Raw genomic sequence first — 22,361 nt, forward strand, 5'->3', positions numbered from 1 at the left:
TATCATATCTGCCTTTCCTAAAATTCTGTTCACTTCCTTGACTCCTTTCTTATTTATTTTGAGGTTAGATTTATCAAGTTCAGAAAGGGGAAGCTTGATGTCTCCCAATATCATAGTTTTACTGTCTTTTTCTTCCTGTAACTCCCTTAACCTCTCCTCTAAGAATCTGCATGCCATACCACTGGGTCCATAAATGTTTATCAATGATATTGCTTCATTGTTTATGGTGCCTTTTAGCAGGATATAGTGTCCTTCCTTATCTCTTTTAATTAAATCTATCTTTACTTTTGCTTTGTCTGAGATTAGGATTGCTACACCTGTTTTTTTTTTGTTTTTTTTTTTTGCTTTGGCTGAGGCACAATATATTTTACTCCAGCCTTTTACATTCACCCTGTGTGTATCCCCCTGTTTCAAATGTGTTTCTTGTAAACAGCATATTGTAGGATTATGGTTTTTAATCCATTCCGCTATCTGCTTCCGTTTTATGGGAGAGTTCATCCCATTCACATTCACAGTTATGATTTCTATCTGTGTCTTTTTCTCCATTCTATTTCCCCTTGTTTATGCTTTTATTTCTCCCTTTCCCCTTCCACTCCTCAACAAAGTTTTGCTTTTGACTGCCTCCTTCCTCATTTTACCCTCCCTCTTTATTCCTCTCCTATGTCTTACCATTTCCAATTTGCTACTTCTCCCCTCCCTTCTAACCACCCCCTCCCTTTTCTCCCCCTTTCCCTTCCTACTTCCTGTAGGACGAGTTAGGTTTCTATACTTATCATGGTATGTTATTCCCTTCTTAAACCAGATCAGATGACAGTAAAGGTCAAATACTGCTCTTCTCCCTCCCTTCTTTCCCTCTAATAAAATGTGTTTTTGTGCCTTTTCATTTGTTCATTGTGCCTTTTCTACTACCTCCTTACCTTTTCTCTCAAAGTCCCCACTTTACATCTCTTAATTATGTTTTTTATCCTTATATCCATTATTTTTACAGACATTCATAGTCTATGTGTATCCCTTTCAATTGTCATAATAGGTGTACTATTCTCAAGATTGACATATATATGTATACACATAAAACATACGTAAGACTATATAATTCTATATAAGGATGCAAATAATTTGTGTTTATTGATTAATAAGGTTTGTGGGGGTTTTTCCCCCTGTGTATTTTTTTATGTCTCTCTTGAGTTTTGTATTTGGAGATCAAATTTTCCATTGAGTTCTGGCCTTTTCATCAGGAATGTCTGGAATTCCCTTATTTCGTTCAACGTCTATCTCCTTCCCTGAAAAATTATGCTTAATTTTGCTGGGTAGTTGATCCTTGGTTGTAGTGCCAGCTCCTTTGCCCTTCAGAATATCATATTCCAGTTTCTCCTGTCTTTTAAAGTGGAAACCGAAAGATCCATGTCATCCTGACCGTACTTCCATGATATTTGAATTGTTTCTCTTTGGCTGCTTGCAGTATTTTCTCCTTGACTTTGTAATTCTGAAATTTGGCTATAATATTTCTTGGTGTTTTCAGCTTGGGATCTATTTGATGGGCTGATCAGTGAATTCTTTCAATGACTATTTTGACCTCTGGTTCTAGGACCTCTAGGCAGTTATCTTTGATAATTTCTTCGAAGATACTCTCAAGGCTCTTTTTTTCATCGTGGATTTCTGGTAGACCAATAACTCTAAAATTGTCTGTCCTGGATCTATTTTCCAGGTCAGTTGTTTTCCTAATCAGATATTTCACATTTTTTTCTATTTTTTCATTCTTTACATTTTGTTTTACTACTTCTTGATGCCTTATAGTCATTAGCTTCCACTTGCTCAACTCTAGTTTTTAATGAGTTACTGTCTTCATTTTGCTTTTGAGTCTCCTTTTCCAATTGGTTGATTTTACCTCTCAGGGTGTCATTTTCTCTATTTAGATTCCGAATCTCCATAGCTATTTCGCCAATCTTCTTCTTTAGGGACTTGATTTCATCAGTGCATTTTTTTCCATTTTTTTCCATTTTTTCTTTTACCTCCCTAATTTGGTTTTTAAAATCCTCCTTTAGCTCTTCCAGTAATGCTTTTTGGGCTTGAGACCAGTTCACACTACCTTTTGAGGTATCAGATGTGGGTATAGTGTCATTGTTATCCTCTTCCAATTGGTATTTTGATCATGCCTGTCTCCATGAAAAGAATCAGTGGTCCTCGGTTTTTTTGTGTTCTTCATGTTGATTAGCCTTTTCCTGGCTTTAAAATAAGTTTCTGCTTTTGGGGCTCACGGCTTTCTGTCCCAGCTTTCTTATTCTGGGGATTGTGAGTCTAGTTGTTGGCTTCTTGATTTATAACCTTCAGTTCCTGAGGTGTGGGTGAGGGGGTCTGGCTGCCCGAAATCTCCTCTTCCCCTGGGGTTGTTCTCCAGGACTGTTGCTCTTCACAATGGTCTCAGCTCTTTGTTGTTTGAGCTGGGTATCTGGCACTTCCCCTGGGCAAGCAAGAGTACGTCTGGGCTCCTGGTGTTGACCCCTGCTGGCTCTGTCCCTCTGGGACTCAGGTACTCCCACTACTCGGCCACTGAAGCCCCACTTCTGTCTTCTCTATTCCAGCGTTTTTTTTTTTTTCCTGAGGAATTCTCTGGGTGGGGAGGGGAGGGATTAGAGCCGTTTACTTGGCCATTATGTCTCCCAGAAGTTCAAAAAGCCGAGTTTCATACCTTTGGGGTGCAAGCCTCAGGAGTTGATGTCTCTTGGCCGGTGGTGTTGTGCTGCCTCTCGTCCCTTCCACAGACTGCTGTCCTGTGTTGGGAGGCCTAGCGATCTCCGCCGGTTTTGGGCACCTGCCTTTCTCCCAGTCTGTCTCCCACTTCCTGGCCAGCTGCTTCTGCTTTGGTCTGGAGCAGCTCCGCATGCCAGCATTCTCCAAGCCTACAGATTCATGCCTTCGCCCTTTCAGACTCTCCTAGCTGGGAAATTTGCCCCACTCAGACTGCTCACAGTTTCTAACTCTCTCAAATCTGCTCAAATTCACTTTTTAATAGGAATCTGACAGAAGTTGTGAGAGAGCTCCGATAAGATGCTGTTTCCATGTGGCCATCTTGGCTGCACACCTGATAATTTCTTGAAAGATGATATCTAGCCTCTTTTTTGATCATGGCTTACAGGTAGTCCAATAATTTTTAAATTATCTCTCCTGGATCTATTTTCCAGGTCAGTGGTTTTTCCAATGAGATAGTTCACATTGTCTTCTATTTTTTCATTCCTTTGGTTCTGTTTTATAATATCTTGATTTCTCATAAAGTCACTAGCTTCTACTTGCTCCAATCTAATTTTTAAGGTAGTATTTTCTTCAGTGGTCTTTTGGACCTCCTTTTCTATTTGGCTAATTCTGCCTTTCAAGGCATTCTTCTCCTCATCGTCTTTTTGGAGCTCTTCTGCCATTTGAGTTAGTCTATTTTTAAAGGTGTTATTTTCTTCAGTATTTTTTGGATCTCCTTTAGCAAGTCATTAACTTGTTTTTCATGGTTTTCTTGCATCACTTTCACTTCTATTCCCAATTTTTCCTCTACTTCTCTGACTTGCTTTTCCAAATCTTTTTTGAGCTCTTCCATGGCCTGAGGCCAGTTCATGTTTTTCTCAGAGGCTTTTGATGTAGGGTCTTTGACTTTGTTGACTTCTTCTGGCCATATGTTTTGGTCTTCTTTGTCACCAAAGAAAGATTCCAACATCTGAGTCTGAATCTGAGTCCGTTTTTGCTGCCTGGCTATGTTTCCAGCCAACTACTTGACCCTTGAGTTTTTCATAGGGATATGACTGCTTGTAGAGTAGAGTGTACTTTGTCCCGAGCTTGAGGGGTTGTGCTGTTGTTTTCCGAGCTATTTCTACACTGCAAGCTCTGCCACACCAGCACTTCTCCTCCCCCAAGAACCGCCAACCCAGACAGTGACTGAGATCTTAAGCAGTTTCTGCTGTCCCGTTCTGATCTGCCACTTAATTCCTCCCACCAGGTGGGCCTGGGGCTGGAAGCAACTGCACCTGTAGTTCTGTCCTCAGAGCTGCACCACCTCTGCTGCCCCCGGGGCCATGGCTGAGCCATGAACTCCTTTTACTCTGTCCCCTCAGGTTTTCCCACCAACATTCTCTGTTGTCTTTGGTGTTTGTGGGCTGAGAAGTCTGGTAACTGCTACAGCTTACTGATTCAGGGTGCTAGGGCCTGTTCCACCAGGCTCTCAGTCTGGTTTATCCGGGCGCAGCCACGCTGGGCTCTGCTCCACTCCACTCCCAGCTCCGCGCATGATAGACTCTACCCAGCACCTATCCAGGCTGTCCTGGGCTGGAGCCCTGCTTCCCTTTGCTATTCCATGGGGTCTGCAGCTCTAGAATTTGTTCAGAGCTATTTTTATAGGTTTTTGGAAGGACCTGGCAGGGAGCTCACATTTATACAGCACTGTAAGGACTGCAAAGGATTTTACATATATGATCTCACTGGATCCTCACAAGAAAACTGCTGTCATTATCTAGGTTTTATGGAAGGAGAAACTCAGACACAGAAAAATTAATTGCCCTGGGTAATGCCAAATGTATCTGAGGCAAGATTCAAACCCATGTCTTCCGGGGTCCATTTACAGAATTCCCATGAATGTTAGATCTCCTGACTCTAGGTCCAGAATTCTAACTACTGGTCTAGGATGCCTATTGAGGCCATCATGGATAGTAGAAGGAAGGGGATTGAGAGAATACAGATACATGACAGTCCAAAAGCAATATGTTAATGAGCTAGAGACATGTTTATGTCTTCATTTACTGTCATCCTCCTCCATCCCAAACCAGTTAGATTATGGTTATTTACCAGGATCAAGGACAGCTTTAACCCTGATGATCTATATGCCATCCCACAGTTCCTCATCCCCAAAAGCTGGTATGTGAATGTGTAGTCATGTCTGTGGACCTATGATAGATGGATATCCTAAGGAACTCCAGCCTTCTTATGTTCAATATTCTGTCCCAAGTTATCTTCCAGTGTATTTGTGCACCTATCTCTAGACTATTTAATTCAATAAACATTTATTTAAGGTTCTACTATGTGCCAGGCACTGTGCTAAACTATGTGGATCCAAATTGGAAAAAGAAAGATGAATCCTACCCTCAAGGACCTTGCAATCTGTGGGAGAAGATAATACAAAAAAGGAAGTTTAAAAGTGCATGGCGCAGGGTGTACCCAGTATGAGGGCATGATAATGATGGAGCAAATCTAGACTTTCAGTTGATGGGAACTGGTTGGGCTGTGGGTCCTCTGAACCCTCTTTAAATGGGGACCTTGGGACAAATTTTTGCTCTAACCTCCAGCCCTCCAAACTGAGGATCGAAGGCTACTGAGGGAAGTGATGAAATATCAATCAAAGCTGATGAAATCTGTGAGAGATGATGAGTTTCCTAGTGATTAAGCTTTTGGGGAAGCATGACGATGGTGGAATCAAATCCAGGAATACAGCTTGAGGGAAGTGGTGGAGGGGCCATCACAATAGATCAAGAGTCCCCAATAGCTTTTTATTTTAACTCCAATGAATGAAAATAGGCAGCATGGAATATTATTTAAAAACTGGATTAAGAGTCAGAGGACTAAGGTTCATATCCTGATCTGGCTACTTATTATCTCAGCAGTGGTAGGAAGGTCGCTTTCTTTGGCCCTTGAGCACTGGTCTGAGGGAGATCGTCTATGTACCTGAAAGAACTGAACCATGAGAGACAAGGATGGGGGAAAGACAGCACTAGCCTTCCAGAGTAAGGGAAAATGCTAATGTCTGCTAGGGTAGAGGCAGGTAGGAGAAAAGATTTGGCTGCTATTGCTAAAGCCTGTCTTCTATTCTGCTCATGTAGCTAGGAGATGCTCTGCAACTATTGTGAGGAACCAGGGAAAAGATAATATGTGATCTATGCATAATACATGATTTAGTCTTTGGACAGTTTCTGTTTTGTGGTAAAAATCAACATTACATTTTCTATCCATTTTCCTCATTGAATTTCCCTTCCTAAAAGGCTGCAGGGGCTCCTCATTGCTTAGAGGGAACAAAGAACCCATGGTATTCTAGCTTGGAATCCATAGTCTTTTATAGTCTAGCACTATTCTACCATTACAACCCTGTGCTGTTATTGAGTCATTCAGTCATATCTGACTCTTCATGACCTCATGGACCAAACTGTCCACGGGGTTTTCTTGGCAAAGATGGTTTGCTATTTCCTGCTTCAGTAGATTAAGGCAAACAGAGATTAAGTGACTTGCCTGGTGTCACAGAGCTATTTAGTGTCTAAGGCACTTAGGTCTTCCTGACTCCAGATGCAGCACTTTATTCACTGATCCACATAGCCAAACATACCTCCTTCTGTCCTCTTACTCTCAATTCAATTAGATCAAATATTTCAGAGAGCCTATTATGCATAGAAAAATGTGCTAGGTACTTGGGGAGATAAAATGTTTGTGTGTGCATATATATATATACATATATATATATATTTACATGTACATGTATATGTAAAGCAGTTCCATTCCAATGTTCATTCATTCATTAATTCAACAAACACTTATCAAGGCTTACTATGTGTCAGATACTGTGCTGAATTCTGAGAACACAGAAACAAACAATAAAGAAGCCATGGAGAGTATGTGTGTGGATATACTCTCAGAGCTCAGCACATATACACACACAAATGTATATATAAAACACACTTATATACATGTATACACCCATATGCACATATGTATATGTAAGCACACATCTCTAGCTCTATCATCTCTAACTCTATTTCCATCTTCCTATCTATCCATCTATCTCTCTAGACTGGATCTTTGGTTTCTTGGTATAAGAAGCTTCCAGTGAGGAGGCCCCTCCACTAAAGCAAATTGCTACCGTGTCTGCCACTAACAGTCCTCAAGAAGTGCCCACAGTACCTACAGGGTTCCCCTGAGATAATTTAAAGTAGTAGCAACAACCTCTCTGGAGACTCAACTTGCCAGTGCCTGTGCACATTGGATGAGTAAGCCTGGGGAAGGGGAATGGGTATTATAAATACATAATGAGATGACAAGTTCATAAGAGGAACATAAAAAAGTATGATGAGTTTTCACAGAAAAGTAGATACCTTCTGGCTAGGGTATCAAGGAGGGCTTCCAGGAAAAGATGGAATTTGAATCAAATACTGAAGGATAGTTAGTTGGCAGAGATGGTGGAGATATTGATGGTGAAGAAAAACATTTGGCATACAGTGAGCAAAATCACGGAAACAAAAGGGCAAAAGGAAGATGCAGAGCACCAGTGGTTCAACACGGCTAAATTACAGAGTATCAGAAATGTGAATAATTTTAGTGTGAACTAAATTTGTAGAGATTGTCGAGATCCTTGAATGCTAGACAGACTAGGAAGAAAATTATCTGACGTTATTATAGAAAAGGGTCAGAGTGAGGAGAAACTTAAAAATGAGAGAATGATTGTCCCCTTTTCCAATAGCCAAGGTGGGTGGTCATGAGTTAAGGAGAGGTACCAGATAGTCAGTTGAAAACTTGAGGTTGGAACTATAGAGAGAAGTCAGGGGAGGGAGAGTGAATTGAAAGTTATTTACGTAGAGGTTAGAGTTGAAGTCACAGGATTGGAGAAGATTAATTATTAAAGGAGAGAGTACATAAATCAAAGCAAGAGATACAAGGACAGACTCTGGCAGAAGACAAGCATTAATGGACTGGAGTGATGAAAAGAAGCTAGGAAGAAAACAAGGGGAGAAAGAGGCAGGAGGGGAAACAGGAAAATGCTGTGTCACTGGAACTAAGGGAAGGTGGCGAACAGTGTTGGATGCTTCAGGAGAAGTACTAAGAAAAGGTGAAATTTGCTGTCAGGGCATTTCAAGGGCACTGTTGCCAGCAGAGGGGTTGAGAAGCAGCTGGGCTCAGTGCAGTGCAGGGGTGCACAATGAGTGTTGTTCGTTGAATGCCTTTCAAGAACAACAAAAATCAAAATGTTTGTGAGTCCCCAGGGGATTTTAAATTACTATTCCTAATATTTTAAATTTGTCCAATAAGTTCTTACAACAATTACAAAAAAATTTGCCTTCCAAAGCTCCAAATTTAAATTGAATTCTAGAATTACAAAAAAATAAAATTGCATTTCACTTATGATTATGAAAATTCTAAAATATATAGCTATAAAATTTTAACTAGAAGATAATTAAGGATATTTTATGTGCAAAACTATGTAGAAATTTAAAGAAGTAATCCAACAAGAGCTCATGTTTGACATTATTTAGAAGACATTCTATTAAATTTATCTTATAAATTGTTTAATACAAATAACATTTTAATAGCTTAAGTTACAAGTTGAAAATATATATTATAGCATAATAATATGAAAACTTGCTTTCAATGCTGGACTTTTTTCGTTAAAATATTTTGCAATATTTGTCTCAAAACCTGAAAATAGTCTTAAAAGTGGTTCTTCATTGAGTTTATTTCCATATTTTGATTTAAAACAAAATATATTCAAAATGTATGCTCACACAGATGTGAAAATGGAAGGAAGATTTCATAAGCTTTCTGGCTGAAAAATGGAAATTCATTTTTAAAAGAGTTTTTAGTTACCTAACTAATAAATAAAAATGAGTGGCTAATTTGATCTGAAAACATTAACTTTTCTTCTGGCAAATGATGTGTGCTGTATTAAATGTTAAATGTACTTAAATTTCAATTGTATAAATTGCTTCATTTTAATCAGTATATATATATATATATAAATGTTTTATAAGGAAAGAATTTCTTCAGGAATGACTTTCTTCTCTTCTAGCATTGGCACAGCAGCTACATTTGCACAAAATCTCTATTGAATGACTGACCACGGTTGCCAACCAGTTAATTTGAACATCTACCAGAGAAAGAAGAGTAACCTAGGTAAAGGATACATTCAAATTGGAAAATAGCCTTAATGCTTCAAGGAGAAGTAGTATATGGTTTCTTTTTTGAAAACATTAAGGATGGTCTATTATGGTTTCAAGATTACTAGTAATGTGCATGCCAAGAGATTATGATTTTCCAACAACTCCACATTTGTGCTACACAAATGTTTGTAACATCTTGGTCACATTATTATGCAGATAATGAGATGGCAACTATTGTAAATACCCAAATTAATTACAAAAGACATATGAAAGATGCTATCTGCTTCCAGAGAAAGAACTGCTAAATAGAAGTATATATAGAATGATTTTACATGTATGTATGCATGTATATATGTATGTATATACACACAGCTATTTGTGTCCATATTTGTATGCAAAGGTAGCTATGGGGGATGGAGGGAAAAAAGAAATATATATGATAACTTTATTATATATTTAAAAAGAATAGCAAGTTGTACATAATAGATTTGCAATTTCTGCTCAATCTTTTTTATTATACTATGTTATGGAAAGGCTTGTTTTGTTTCAAAAAATTAAAGACTAAATAAATAAAAATGAAAAAATAAATGACTATGTGAGGTTTATTTTCTTATGTATGTGTTTGTGTGTCCAATCCCAAAAGCACACGAGTGCATGAGATTGTTTAGTAAGAGCTTATCATGTGCCAAACACTCAAGTATTTATACAAATACAAAAGGTAGTCCCTGTTCTCTAGGGTCTTATATTCTAGTGGGAGGGGAGGAGAGGATTGCACAGGTAAGGGAATGATAGCCAGGGAACGGTGTTTTGAAGAGTTAGAGAAGTCAAATGATGGTGAGAGGAGCCCCAGGGGAGTAAATTAGCCTGCCTTTTCCAGAAGCTATGATTGTGGTAATAGTATTCTCAGAACTGTTCTGAGAAAAAAGATACAGAAAACTGCCAGGGAAGCTGGCTAACTGGATGTTCAGAAGGAAAGAGGGGCACAGTGAAAGGATAGTTAGAGGGCACAGGGCCTGCCAGGTGGAGTGAATCATGTGCATTTGTTCTGTTCATCTAATCGGTAAACAAAGCCATAGTCTTAGGGTCCCAGTTCCAAAACAGTGTATTAAGTCAAGAGACTAGGGTTCTAGAGCAAGCAGAAAAACAATTTACTTACGTTACTACTAAAGTGAGTTTATATATATATATATATATATATATATATATATATATATATATATATATATATATATATATATGAGAGAGACACAGACAGAGACAGAGATACAGAGATAAAATGTGAGTTTTCAGTCTGCCAAGTCATTTTTAAAAATCATTATTTATTTATTTAATATTTTTTTTATTTTTCAGCATTAATTTTCACAAGAGTTTGAATTACAAATTTTCTCCCCATTTCTACCCTCCCCCACCACTCCAAGATGGCATATATTCTGATTGCCCCTTTCCCCAGTCAACCCTCCCTTCTGTCACCCCACTCCCTGCCCCCATCCCCTTCTCCCTTACTTTCTTGTAGGACAAGATACATTTTTATGCCCCATTGCCTGTATATCTTATTTCCTAGTTGCATGCAAAAACTTTTTTATTTTAACATCTGTTTATAAAGCTTTGAGTTCCAAATTCTCTTCCCTCTTCCCTCCCCACCTACCCTCCCTAAGAAGGCAAGCAATTCAACATAGGCCGCATATGTATCATTATGCAAAAACCTTCCACAATACTCATGATGTGAAAGACTAAATATATTTTGATCCTTCCTATGCTATCCCTCTTTATCCAGTTTTCTCCCTTGACCCTGTCCCTTTTCAAAGGTGTTTGCTTTTGATTACCTCCTCCCCCATCTACCCTCCCTTCTACTGTCCCCCCTTTTTTATCTCCTTCTGCCTACTTTCCTGTTGGGTAAGATAACCAATTGAGTGTGCATGTTATTCCTTCCTCAGGTCAAATCCAATGAGAGCAAGATTCACTCATTCCCCCTCACTTTCCCCCTCTTCCCTCCCAATGGAACTGCTTTTTCTTGCCATTTTTATGTGAGATAATTTACCCCATTCTATCTCTCCCTTTCTCCCTCTCTCAATATATTCCTCTCTCATCCTTTAATTTGATTTTATTTGTTAAGATATCATCCCTTCATATTCAACTCACCCTGTACCCTCTGTCTATATATATATATATATATATATATATATATGCATGTATATATGTATATTCCCTTCAGCTACCCTAATACTGAGGTCTCATGAATTATACACATCATCTTTCCATGTTGGAATGTAAACAAAACAGTTCAACTTTAGTAGGTCCCTTGTGATTTCTCTTTCTTGATTACCTTTTCATGCTTCTCTTGATTCTTGTGTTTGAAAGTCAATCTTTCTATTCAGCTCTGGTCTTTTCACTGAGAAAGCTTAAAAGTCCTCTATTTTGTTGAAAATCCATATTTTGCCTTGGAGCATGATACTCTGTTTTGCTGCGTAGGTGATTCTTGATTTCAATCCTAGCTCCATTGACTTCTGGAATATCATATTCCAAGCCCTTCAGTCCCTTAATGTAGAAGGTGCTAGATCTTGTGTTATGTTATTCTGATTGTGTGTTTCCACAATACTCAAATTATTTCTTTCTGCCTTCTTGCAGTATTTTCTCCTTGATCTGGGAGCTCTGGAATTTGGTGACAATATTCCTAGGAGTTTTGTTTTGGGGATCTTTTTCAGGAGGTGATCTGTGGATTCTTTCAATTTCTATTTTACCTTCTGGATCTAGAATATCAGGACAGTTCTCCTTGATAATTTCTTGAAAGATGATATCCAGCCTCTTTTTTTTTGATCATGGCTTTTAGGTATCCCAATAATTTTTAAATTATCTCTACTGGATCCATTTTCCAGGTCAGTGGTTTTTCCAATGAGATATTTCACATTGTCTTCCATTTTTTTGTTCCTTTGGTTCTGTTTTATAATATCTTGATTTCTCATAAAGTCACTAGTTTCCACTTGCTCCAGTCTAATTTTAAGGCAGTATTTTCTTCAGTGGTCTTTTGGACCTCTTTTTCCATTTCATTAATCCTGCCTTTCAAGGCATTCTTCTCCTCATTGTCCTTTGGGAGCTCTTTTGCCATTTGAGTTAGTCTATTTTTTAAGGTATTATTTTCTTCAGTATTTTTTGGGTCTCTTTTAGCAAGTCATTGACTTTTTTTTCATGGTTTTCCCATATCACTTTCATTTCTCTTCCCAATTTTTCCTCTACTTCTCTAACTTGCTTTTCCAAACCCTTTTCGAGCTCTTCCATGGCCTGAGGCCTGTTCATGTTTTTCTTGGAGGCTTTTGGTGTAGGCTTTTTAACTTTGCTGACTTCTTCTGGCTGTATATTTTGGTCTTCTTTGTCACCAAAGAAAGATTCCAATGTCTGAGTCTGAATCTGAGTCCGTTTTTGCTGCCTGGCCATGTTTCCAGTGAACTACTTGACCCTTGAGTTTTTCATAGGGATACTGCTTGTAGAGTAGAGAGTACTTTGTCCCAAGCTTGAGGGGTTGTGCTGTTGGTTTCAGAACTCTGCCACACCGGTGCTCCTCCTCACACAAGAGCCACCAACCTGGACAGTGATTCAGATCTTAAGCAGTTTCTGCACTCCCCTTCTGATCTGCCACTTAATTCCTCCCACCAGGTGGGCCTGGGGCTGGAAGCAACTGCACCTGTAGTTCTGTCCTCAGAGCTGCACCACCTCCTCCACCTCCGGGGCAGTGGCCAGACCGTGAACTCCTTTTACTCTGTCCCCTCAGCTTTTCCCACTATCCGTCTCTCTTGTCTTTGGTGTTTGTCAGTTGAGAAGTCTGGTAACTGCCACAGCTCACTGATTCAGGGTGCTAGGGCCTGTTCTGCCCAGCTCCCAGTCTGGTTTGTCTGGGCATAGCCCATGCTGGGCTCTGCTCCGCTCCCAGCTCCGTGCGCGATAGACCAGGCTGTCCTGGGCTGGAGCCCTGCTTCTCTCTGCTATTTCATGGGTTCTTCAGCTCTAGAATTTGTTCAGAGCCATTTTTATAGGTTTCTGGAGGGACCTGAGGGAGAGCCCTAGGCAAGTCCCTGCTTTCCAGCTGCCATCCTGTCTCCTAAGTCTTAATGTACTTTTAATCTTTTTTATTGTAATTAAGATTTTTTATTTTTAGTTTGCAATGCTCTGTTCCATGTAATTTTCAGTTCCAGATTTTCTTCCCCCCTCCTCCCTTCCCAAGATGGCAAGGAATCCGATATATCTTCTACATATAACTTCGCATTGAACTTATTTATCCAATAGTCAAGTTGTAAAGAAGAATTATGACCAATGGAATAAATCAGGAGAAAGAAGAAACAAAATAAAAAAAAAACAAATAAAAGAGAAAAAAAGGGAAAAAAGGAGAGCAAACAGTGTGCCTCAATCTGCATTCACACTTCATAAAATATGGAACGCTTCAAGAATTTGCATGTCATCGTTGTGCAAGGGGCATGCTAATCTTCTCTATATCATTCCAATTTTTTAGTATATTTGCTGCCGAGTCTTTAATAATATGAGAAATATAAAAGAACAAACTTACAGAAACATCATTTGAACATTTGATGAATTTTTATACTACTTTTGGGAATGTTTAATAATGTAGTTAAAATCTTATCCCTCAAGGGCCCTGTGCTATTCCCTGCATGTGTCGAGTTCTGGTCAGGATTGCCATCCTCATCCTGGTGGGTTAGCACAGTGGGGCCTGTTGCTTGGCCACCTCTGACCCCTGATCCATCTCAGACTTTTTCTTGTGGGGTCATGTGAAAATTGTTATGATGCAGCGCAATGTTGCTCATGAAATGGTCTGCAGGCTAAGATTTCAAATACAATCTCTTCAGTCACTCACCAGTAGCTGATAGAAATATTTTCAAAGTTAAAAAATTAGCTGGAATGATGTGCAGCACGAGGCTGTGGTTATGTGGAATTTTAATGAGAAACAGCAATGTTTTAAAATTTTCACTAATTAAGCTTTCAAATATTTTTTGAGTTTATTTGTAACATTTATACTTCTGAAGTTATTAAAACTTAAAAGTGCACTAAGGTGTTTGGGAGACAGCCAATGTATGAAGCATTTCCTGTGTGCCAGACACAGTGCTAAGGGCTGCAGCTACACATACAGGGAATAACTGTACTTTTTGCCCTCAAGGAGCTTACATTCAAATGGAGGATAACTCTGCAGAAAGGGAGGTACTCTTTGGAAATGGCTAAGGGCAGGAAGAGGAGCAGAGGCCAGTCTGCAAGGTAAGATTCGGCATGCCTTCCCACAGCAGAGCTCGGTAAAGGAGGATCAGGAACCCAGGTGGCAGTTGGGGGAAGGGGCTGGGCATGAGGATGATGGCCAGAGTGCAGGCAGCAGGATGATATGCCCTAAACTGTTATCTGGAGCCTGGTAGATACAGAGAAAATAGATCATCTGGAGTTATCAACTCCCCTTAGCCAGCCCCACCTTGGGCCCCACCCCACTCACCAATCCATACCCACATAGGTTCCCCACCTAATAGGGTTTTGGGCCTGGGGCTTAGCACCTAGTAAGGCTCAATGAAATACAATGAATTACTCAAAGGAAACAAACCAAACTCTTCAAGGGCATTTGTTGAACTAAGTGCTAAGGAGCGCATTTTGCTTAAGCAAAGTAATTCAACGTGTATAATAGAACAGATAACGACAGTGTACACAGTGGCATCCGTTGAGAAAAGAAATGTATGTAATGGTCTCTTTAATACAATGTATCCAAATCTGGTGGATTTAACACAATGTAACCAGTGGATTTATTCAATGAAATGATGCAGTTTCCTCTTTATAGATCCTTGAGTAGGGCAGTATTCTGTTTTAGTGTTAAGAACCATGCAATATCAACCTAGTTTCCCAGAGCTGGAAATAAAATACAGGACATTGTGGAGATCAATGCTGAGCACGTCTTCCTCCTGTGGCTGTGAACATGAATCACTTCCCCATTATTGTGATCTGAGGGAAATAAACATGCCTATGTGGAATCATTTACATGTGCAAATCTCTGCACCAAAAGCCCTGTCTGCCCAGGGAGATGGTCTGAGCAGGACCAGGGATAGGTCACCTCAAGATGACTTTGTGGAGCATTCATTCATACTGCCCCCTGCCCCACCTCAGGGGTAATGCTAAACTACCTCAAAAACTAAGCTGGCTTGGATCTGAATTGTTCTTCCCATGAGACCCCCACCCTCTGAGACTTCTCATTGCTATTAAAATCCAGTCCACTTTTCATCCAGATAGGGAAGTAAGAATGGGAGGAGCAAACCCAGGAGTGTTTGTCCAGTATATAACTGATTCAGATCCTCATCTATCAAAGGAGTGAATTTGATCAGATGACCTTTACTGTCTCTTCTAGCTCCAGCTCCATGCTCTGCTACCTCTCTGCAGGTCTGCATGGTGGCATTCCATTCCTAACTTTCCTTTACCCCTTTGTTCATTTTCTAGCTCTTGAATATACCAGTGTTTGTCCTTTAAGGTCAGAGCTGAAGTTAGATCACGGAAACTTCATTGCCTCACTTGCATTTTTTCTCCTTACTATCAGACACACGATGAGGGTGTTTGCATAACAGTGAAATTGTATGTAACTCCCACTGCTTCAGAATCAAAGGATTGTGCTGAAAGGGAAACTCAATTGGAAAATGCTCTATATTTATCTTAAGAAATATGCATTTGAAATGTATGCTTAGCTGTTGTTTGGTCCACAGGGCAGTTGACAAGCTTTGAATTAGCTGAGGACTAGTGTATTACAACTATCAAAGTCATTTCAGGGGATATGTGTGATTTTTCCCTCTACATCTTGTAAAAATATGCTCTGGTTTGGGATTTTCTCTATTTGTTACTCTGCAGGTATATTAGGCTTGCTTGAGAGAGGGATATTGGCGTCCATTACTGCAAATGAAAATACCAAGTGATTTAGAAGTTACGGCGATGCTGAACCAAGATTCTATAGCAATACTTCATATGAGTGGATAAAGTATTTAAGTTGCAGTTCTTTCTCTTTCACTCCTCTCCATCCTCCCCTCCCTCTCCTTCCCCTAATCTCTCTCTAAAACCATTCTTTTTTCTTTATGCCTCTTTGCTGTCGATGAAGCAGGTGACAGAGTAAAGAGAACAACATATGTGGAGTGTGAGACAGCATTCGATAATGGATAGGGCCCCAGACACAGGGTCAGAAGGACTTGGCTTCAAATCCCACCTTGGACATTTACTAGCTGTATGGCTCAGGGAAGCCACTTCATTTCTATGTGCTTCAGCTCATTTATCTGTAAAATGAGGGATTTTGAATTGAGGACCTTTGAGGTCTCTTCCATCTCTAAATCTTTGATCTGGTTTTTGCTCATGCCCCATAGTTCCAACTTAGAACCTGCGTGACTGTAGCAAATCTTCCTTTTGCCCTCAGTTTCCTCATCTGTAAATTAGGGTGTTGAAAGTCACTTTCAGTCTTGGGGGAAAGGGAGCGAGGTTATGAGGGAGAAAAATACTTGGAATTCAAAATCTTATAAAAGTGAATGTTGAAAACTATCTTTACATATAATTGGAAAAAATAAAATACTTTCAAGTGGGGGAAAAAAGAAAGTTGCTTTCAGCTCCAAGTCTCAACTTGTATGATTCTGTGCCTTATTATTTCTAATGTCTTTTCAGGTCAAAAGTTAAAGTGCTGGACTTTGAATCCTAACACTTGGGTTCAAGTTGTAGCTGGACCACCAACTAGCTATTCTGTTTTAGGAAAGTGGCATCACCTCTGTGTGATACACTTAACTTTCTCATCTACCATTTGATGTTGGATTAAATCACGTCTAAGGTCCTTTCATTCTAGCTCTCCAGTTCCCATGATTTTGTTCATGTCACAGAAGCTCTCTCAGAGACAGGCAAGTGTACTTGTTGAAGAAAGTCCAAGGAAGGCTAATGAAGGAGCAAGAAGTCAATGGGATGCCAAAGGGAGACCAGAGGAACTGCTCCTTTCAGTTTGGCTTGACTTCTCATTTGGGAAGAGGCAGCAGCATCTTTTCATGATGGCTCTTGGTTTGTTGGAGTTAATGAGATCTTCCTAGGATCTGACTTCACATCTGCCCACCCCCACTGCTTAGTGAAGGCTAGAAGGCATGCTGCCCTCCCCACCTTCAAAGGAAGGCTGGAGGACAAGATGTTAGCACTTTACCAGTGCAACCCTCCTCATTCTTCTTTTCTTCTGCCCCTCCTCCCCCAACTAGGCTACTTGATTCCATAAATTCTATCTAACATCAATATTGTGCCAAGTCAGAGTACAGTGATGCAATGGGGAATGCAGACCTCAGCCCAGCTGGCACTGATAACAGGGTTTTAAGGCTCACAATGTGCCAGATCTCATTTCATGGGCTAATTGAAGGGACCTTTTGAGGTTAGCAGCGAAGATATCATTAACTTGAGTTTACAGATGAAGAAACTGAGTTTTGGAAAGGGAAAGAATTGCTCAGATCTTCTGACATTGAATACTTTTCCAACCTGTCATAGCATCAATGTCTCCATGCTTATGAATTGTGCACATTTATGGATGTGGATGTAGAGGTAAATCTAGCCATAGATATGACAGTGTGCTGTAGGGCATAAAGAGCTGGCCTCCAAGCCAGGAAGACCTGGGTTCAAGTCTTAGGCCTAACAATAGTGGCTGTGTCACCCTGAAGTCACCAAGGAAGGAAACTCTCTAAAATTATAAATCACATAGCAAGGGCCAACCTGCACCAGTAAAGGGATTTCCCTCACTTGAGAGTTCCCTGAAATCACAGATCTTGTCTTTCTGTCTCTGTCTCTCCTCTCCTCTCCTCTTCTCTCCTCTCCTCTCCTCTCCTCTCCTCTCCTCTCCTCTTCTCTCCTCTCCTCTCCCTCACTCTCTCTCTCTCTCTCTCTCTCTCTCTCTCTCTCTCTCTCTCTCTCTCTCTCTCTCTCTCCCCCTTTCCTTCTGTCCCCTCTCCCTCTTCCTCCCTCCCTCCTCCCCTCTCTCTTTCTTTACCTTTCCTGCCCTCTCTCTCTGTCATTCTTTCTGAATGCAATATCCATAACTCATACAATCATCCTCACTATCCCTTACATTAACATAGTATTGTATCAACTAATCAATAAGTAATTATTAATTGTCCACTATGTACCTGGCACTGAGCCAGGTACTGGGGATACATTCCCATAATTAAAACAGTTCCTGTCCTCAACAGGATGGAATAAAAATTCTCTCCTACCCAAAGTGTATCTAGCACACTAGGTGACTGTGTGGAACTTAGGGTCTCTGTCACTCACAATTAGAGAAATCTAGACATGAACTATATATCCATAAGTCCCTTCTCACTTCTTCCTCTTGGGATGGGTGTTTGCCTTCAAGAATCAGCTCAAGCAACACAAGCTTCCCCTCAACAGTATCTTATAGAAGTTTTATATGTGTCTGGTATATACCAACATACACGCATACTGTCTCCTTCACTTAGAGTGAGGGCAGGGACTGTTTTGCTGTTGTATTGTATCCATACCTTCTAGCATAGTGCCAGGCATATTTAGTAGGTGTTTAATAAATGTTTATTGAATTATTTTGGAGATTTCTCCAGAATAAAACTCCAGAGCAAAGGCAATGATCCAAAGAAAGAAAGTGACTGTCTAGCCATGTCTTCAGATTGGACCCAGACTATGTGGGCTCAAAATGATTGCCTCTCATCACAGTCAATGACCAATTATGAACTCAGAAGACTGATGGTTTCCCCTCTTTGAAAAGAAATATGCAGAATGAGGCATATATTTTCAGATGTGGCCAATACTTTTTTTTTGCCAAAAATCATTTGTCATAAAGAGGGGCTGTTTTGGAGAAGTGAGCAAGTTGGAAAGAAAGAAAGAAAGAAAGAAAAAAAGAAAGAAAGAAAGAAAGAGAAAGAAAGAAAGAAAGGAAGGAAGGAAGAGGAAGGAAGGAAGGGAGGGAGGGAAGGAGGAAGGGAGGGATGAAGGGAGGAGGGGAGGAGGGGATGAAGGGAGAAGGGAAGGAAGGAAGAAAAGAAAAGAACGGAAGAAAAATAAAGAATGAATGAAAAGGACAAGGGAGAAACAGAAATTTAAAAGATAAAACAAATTGAAATTTCATTAGTATTTTCCTAATTTAATATACAATCAAAACAATCCCTACCAAAGAACATGTAACAGAAATGCATGGATTCATATTCAATCTTCTTTTTTAATGTTTTTCATTTATGTGTTTGTTGATGATTAAATTCATAATAAGAAGACATTTTTAAAGATGCGAATATCTAAACACACACACACACACAAATTAGAGCAAATGTGCCATTACAAAAAGCTTCTTTATTTGGTTCAACTCAACATGAATTTATTTAGTATTTTTGTAAAAGGTGCTGTCACAGGTGATGTGGATATACAGACAAAAAGAATGAAGCAGTCCTAAGGAGCTTAATATTCTGCTACCAACAGATTCTCCAATGTGCAAATAGAGTCCAAGGTAACCTTGGAGAGGGAGGGAGAGAACACTCTTAGCTCATGGGATTCAGGAAAGATTCATAGAGGAAGTGGGATCTGTGTTGAGAACTGAAGAAAGACATAACTGCAGGCATTCTAGGAACATTTTGGGGGGAGGAGGGAATGGGGAACCTTTGCAAATCCATAGAAGCAAGAGAAGTTGCATTTCTCTAAATATAATTCTCCAGTTTGATGGGACTTTAGAGTTCATATGACAGTTTGTATCTCTTTTGGGAAATATTCAAAATGTCCCAGATAGTGAGAGAGCTGAAACTCCAACCCAGGTCCCCTGACTTTGTCTGCTGCTCATGGACATACTTAGGTCAATAGATCTTCCCTGGCTTATTTTAAGGGGACATGACTTTCAGTACTGGAAAGCATCAGAGAAGTCAGCTAGTCCCATTTCCAGATTTTATGTCTGATCACAGAGCCACAGGAGTGAGAGCATAGAAGCACTTTTGAGATCACTCCATCCTGAGCTCCCATCTTATTGATAAGAAGCACTCTGAGGCTCAGAGGGGAAGTGAAGGGCACACAATTGGCATTGCCAAGATTGGCCCTCTCATAGTGACCACAATGACATATAGGTGTAAAGCTGAAATGTGGAGAGGTGTTAGCAGGTGAAAATAAATTTAGAAATAAACAACAATATTCATATAATGATATTATAATGCGTATTGTGTGAGAAATAAGCAATTGAAGCTGCCTTGTCAGCTAACTGTTCCTGCTGTTGGTTTCTCCAGAAGCTCCAAGAAAGTGACTTTTAAACTATCTAAGTCTTCTTCTCCAGCCACTTCTTGACAACTCCTGCCTCAGCCTCTCTAGTCTATTTCAGTGGTTGAAATCAGACTCTCCAAACCAATGACTCACCTTTTGATTGTCGGGAAACAACTTACTAAGTTTCCTCTGTGAAGTACAGTTATTTAATTAACTCTCATTTGCAAGCAAGTTATACGACTTTTCCATTTTTTCCATTTTCTATTTTTTGAGTTTCATGCTCTTAATCTCAAAACAGTTACCTGTAGATGAGTTGAGGGACCATGTACCCATAACTCTAAGGTTTCACAGTGGTCTTCTTTCTCAATGTGTGCTTTCGAAACTGTTTCTTCAAAATAGCATGCTTTGAAATAATAAAAGTTCTTTACTCCTTTTACATCATCAAACTATCCCTATACAAATATGTTACCACTCTATACCCTTGGAAGGTATATTTTTTATATTTGTGCCATAATTCATTTTCTGTCCTAAACTATTCAAATCCCATCTGAAAGTGATTTCTTTATCCACACATTTAACACTTTTTATTAAATAGCTAGGCAGGTAAGTGGCATGGTAGATAGAGCACCAGGCCTGGAGGCAGGAAAACTCATTTTTGTGAGTTTGAATCTGGCCTCAGACACTCACTAGCTGTGTAATCCTAGGCAAACCATCAAATCCTGTTTACCTGAGTTCCTCATTTGTAAAAGCAAAGCACTCCAGTATCTTTGCCAAGAGAACCCCAAAATGGGGCCATGGAGAGCTGGACATGACTGAAACCACTGAACAATGACAGAAAACACTTATTTTTCCTCCTACTCCTTTAGAATATCCAACCAGTCACCTGCACAGAAGACAATGTATTACATACTTTACCCACTGATTGATTTTGTTTATCCAAAAATATTTTCCTACCTTTTCAGCACCGAACTGTGTAATATGAAAAGGCAGCAAACTAAAGGCACCTTTCCCATGCAATAATAAATTTCTAGCTGAAGGGGAACTTAGGACAATAAGATCCTACCTATAAAGCTGGAAAGGACTTCAAAGCCATTGGACCCAACCAGCTCATTTTACACATGAGAAACCTTAGGGCCAGAGAGGTTCCGACTTGCTTAAGGTCACATAGTGGGTTGCAGAGCCAGGCTCCAAATGCAGTGCCTATGACTGATGACAAGGCTCTTTTGAAATACTGTTATGCAGAATCAGGGACAGTTTGAACAGAACTTTTTTGGGGGTGACCTTCCTATTATATGAAGTGAAGCAGACTTACATATATGACATTAATTTTTGCTAATACGTGCAATCGACAAGCATTTATTAAATACCTACTATGTGCTAGGTACATGATAGGTATTCTGGATACCAAAACAAAGAATGAAACATTCCCTGCTTTCACAGAGCTTATCTTCTCTCACTGATGATTCCTTTATTTGAAAGTTTCTTGGGGAGATAATTATCAATCCCCAAGGGGGAAGAGAACAATGCCTGCTAGACTTTAGAGATAAAAGGAAGCCTGGCACACCCAGCTGAATTTTAAAAGGGCCATAAACTATTTATATTTGCTCCCAACTATAAATTACTGGATTTTTGATGCTCTGAATTTCCATGTGAGCATTTCCCTTAATGTTTTACTACTCTTGTAAATCATTTATTTAGGCAGCCTTTTAACAAAATCTCCTGGAGGGGAAAAAAACTATAAAATAAATTTATCCTCAAGTGTTTTACTAGCAGGTTCCAAACTTGTAAACATACTGTAGTGATTTTAATTTGACTGATGAGCTCTGCCTGCTCCTAGAAGCCTTTTAAATACCCACTACGTGCCCTTCTTGCTTACACCACCTTTAATGATGGAAATGATACTCTGGCCTGGCAATATTGCTTACAAACTATTGGCAATGGTCAGAGAAGCATCCTTTCTTCTGCCTGCTTATGTTTCCCTAGCACCTTGAATGTACCTGACATATAGTTGGTGCTGAAGAAATTATTTCTTACTTGTTCATTCATGATCGAAGGAAGCTGGTTGTATCCTTATTGTCAAGTTCCTGGGAATATTAATCTATGACACATACCAGACTCAGCTGATTCAGCACGGCTTGGTCAGTTTTCTAAAGAAAGCATTCAGACATTCACACTTCCTTCTAGAGGGAAGGACCTCAGTATTACAGAGCTGGAGAGTCAGCTGAGGAATGTCAGTCAATGGCCATCATTTTTAGC

General features: G+C 39.7%; 1 non-coding gene across 1 annotated transcript; it reads right to left on the reverse strand.

The window, feature by feature from the left end:
* Positions 1 to 13,298: 13,298 nt before the first annotated feature.
* Positions 13,299 to 13,400, reverse strand: LOC118858908. The gene has a single exon (XR_005011023.1). It is a non-coding gene; the product is annotated as a U6 spliceosomal RNA (small nuclear RNA).
* Positions 13,401 to 22,361: the final 8,961 nt, after the last annotated feature.

The sequence above is a fragment of the Trichosurus vulpecula genome, chromosome 7, assembly GCF_011100635.1.
Source record: "Trichosurus vulpecula isolate mTriVul1 chromosome 7, mTriVul1.pri, whole genome shotgun sequence".
Classification (NCBI taxonomy): Eukaryota; Metazoa; Chordata; class Mammalia; order Diprotodontia; family Phalangeridae; genus Trichosurus; species Trichosurus vulpecula.